The sequence below is a fragment of the Anopheles aquasalis genome, chromosome 2 (assembly GCF_943734665.1).
Source record: "Anopheles aquasalis chromosome 2, idAnoAquaMG_Q_19, whole genome shotgun sequence".
NCBI classification, from domain to species: Eukaryota; Metazoa; Arthropoda; class Insecta; order Diptera; family Culicidae; genus Anopheles; species Anopheles aquasalis.
The window spans coordinates 25,752,501-25,755,000 of record NC_064877.1 but is presented as its reverse complement, the minus strand read 5'-3'; the positions used below and the strand labels follow the sequence as shown (position 1 = coordinate 25,755,000).

The window sequence follows — 2,500 nt, the reverse complement described above, 5'->3', positions numbered from 1 at the left end:
GCGATCCCGAACGCACACACATATAGGCGCACAACGGAACACCGGGGAACGGGGCACGGGGCGAGGAAAAATAGAGGAGTGACAAAAGAAAAACGAAAAAAAAGATTACACACTTGCACCCGGGGCGAACCAGAACGGTGATGATTTTCTTCTACATTTTCCTTTCCACCTTGGACACACGGGCGCGCGCACACACATATGGACCAAAGGTGGTGGTGCGGGGGCTAAGAACGGTGAGGACCGAGACCAAAAAGAACGACGAACGAATTACGTCCGTGTTCCGTTCCTTCGGTGCTCGAGATACCACCCCTCGACCGTCGTTACCTCGCTCTTTCCCTCTTCCTGCTCTGCTCGTACCGATCTCTCACTCGATGATCGCCATCAGAACGAACGGGTTGAGCTGGAAAAAGGAAGGAACGTCCTTACCGAATTCGATTGTCCTGTCCTGAGCCTAATTGATACCCAGAAACGGTTCTTCTTCGATCAGGTGTAATGCCTACTACTACTTTCCCGTTTTTCCAAACCTCGTGTCGCGAACGTTCGCCGTTCCCGTAGCCTACTCGCTGCTTTGCGGGGACGTGGCTTCTTTCACCTTTTCTGCTACCGTTTCGTGCGTGTGCCAGAGGAGCTTAGCAGCCCCTCACTCGAATTCGTTCCTTCCCAAACGAGGCAGGCACACTACCGGTTTTGTAGGTACTTTCCGGATGTTCCGTTCGGCTGTGCGAGCTGTCCACACACCACGGGTTCTAGTCGGAATTCACAGAAGCAGCCGCCGCCATCATAACCATTCGCCATTCGTTCAGCGTGTGCCACACAACCACTAGCGACGACTCTTCAGTCGGCGGCCCTCTCTAACGGCAACGGCCCGGGGCTGCCCGTGCGATAGAGCGAGAGAGCACGACGTGCGAATCCGGTCCTAACCCTAAACGCGTGCCAAAAGCACGGCGATGGTGATGACCACGAGAAAATTTCCGGCGATCTCCACCTCGCCAACCGTTCCGCGGTGTCTCTTCTAAACCGCACACCCCCGTCGTCACGGATCAACCGGAAGGCTGGAGATGGCCGAAATTTTCAGGATCCGTGCTTGTGGCTCGCAAAATATTCACCCGGAGAGGAGCCTTCGATCCAGCGACTGGTCGAGCTGGCTGCGAACCACACCTTTACGCACTTTGCTCTTCACCTACCCACACTCCAAAGGACGTACGCTTTCTTCTGTCTCGCAATCGCTCGTGGTTCGAAGAACGCGTTCACCGAAAAAGGGTGCCGCAACACGGCAGACATTTGCAAAAACCTGCCCCGGAATAGTTCCCCTTTTCTTTGCCGTTTTCACAAAACTCGTGCGCGGTGATCGAACGCTCGCTCGCTCGCTCGCTCGCTCCGTCCGCAACGCGATTCTTCAACGTGCGGTTAACCAGCCGCCGCGGTCCTATTCAGCCGCCCAAGTCACTTGTCATTTATTTGCTGACAGCGAGGCGACTTTAAAAATTCGATAAAAAACTGCACAACGCTTGATGAGCTCAGGTTCCCATTAATTTACCTGTTTAATTTCGTTAAATTGGTGCGAGGGGTTTTGTGAAATAATTGTGAAAAGTTTAATTCTTTCCGACTTACGCGATTTCAGCCGCCGGCTTGAAGTTACCCCCGTAACATACGCACCCGAACGGGACCAAGGAACGATCGGTGGTATGTTTCGTGCGTAATTGATAACGCAGCACGCGAATCACTTACAAAAGGATAAAATTAATCATATAAACATTGGTAATCATTTTCAGGCGACCAGCACCCATCATTTTGTGGTTTTGGTTCAATAGACAGGATATTTACATGTACACAACTCGGGAGTTACAATGCGCGCCATGAACGCACGTTATGTTAACGTTTGTGTCGACGTTCGGCACTCGCCGTTCGTGGCTGGCTCGGGAGGCAGACGGAAAATCCGGGAGTTCGGTTGCGGTTTCGTGCGGTGTGGTGCTGGCGATGGTGGTGCACAACAGAGGAAGATATCTCGCGGTGTGTTGTTTTGTGTTTTATCTGTGTGTCGCCCTCCCCCCGGTATATCATATAACCGATATAGTGGCGTAGCGCTGCCTTTGTTGGTAGCCACGCAACGCCATTCCCTGCCCACTACACGTAATATTGTGCACCCCGGAATACGTCACCATCGAATCGCCCATTTTCGTCCGCAACGCCACGGTTTGGCCTTGGGCCCGCGTATCCGCGGAATCGCGCTTCGGTGATTGGCGAAGGTGAAGGTGAAGGCGGAAGCGCGCGCGTGAGAAAGAGCGACGCGTCAATTGACGAAGCTCCCCGACGGGGGTGGTTCCGGGGGGTGGCTGTGACGGAATCGCCGGCGGCTGCGGCTGCCGATGCTGCTGCGTGAGGTATTCGCATTCTCGGCTCCTTCGTGCGTGCGTGTGAAGTACGTAGTTTCGCGCCGCTAGCGCCCGTGCATTGCACCGCGCCCACCCATCTGGCCCCCCAGCATCCAACCGTATCCAAA

General features: G+C 54.3%; 2 protein-coding genes across 15 annotated transcripts in view; one reads left to right on the top strand and one right to left on the bottom strand.

The window, feature by feature from the left end:
* Positions 1 to 1,388, bottom strand: part of LOC126571969 (E3 ubiquitin-protein ligase hyd) — a 17,046-nt gene extending 15,658 nt beyond the window's left edge. For 6 of the 13 annotated variants that reach the window (XM_050230904.1, XM_050230903.1, XM_050230916.1 and 3 more), the window contains exon 1: positions 1,185 to 1,388. The gene's annotated coding sequence lies outside the window, so the exon portion shown is untranslated. Of the gene's footprint in view, positions 1 to 524; positions 706 to 1,106; positions 1,125 to 1,168 lie in introns of those variants that run through there. The other 7 variants (XM_050230906.1, XM_050230911.1, XM_050230910.1 and 4 more) reach the window with 6 other exon arrangements.
* A 546-nt stretch (positions 1,389 to 1,934) lies between these two features.
* LOC126570155 (uncharacterized) overlaps positions 1,935 to 2,500 on the top strand; it is a 15,520-nt gene continuing 14,954 nt past the window's right edge. For both annotated transcript variants that reach the window (XM_050227698.1, XM_050227697.1), the window contains exon 1: positions 1,935 to 2,500. This exon is cut by the window's right edge and continues 401 nt beyond it. The gene's annotated coding sequence lies outside the window, so the exon portion shown is untranslated.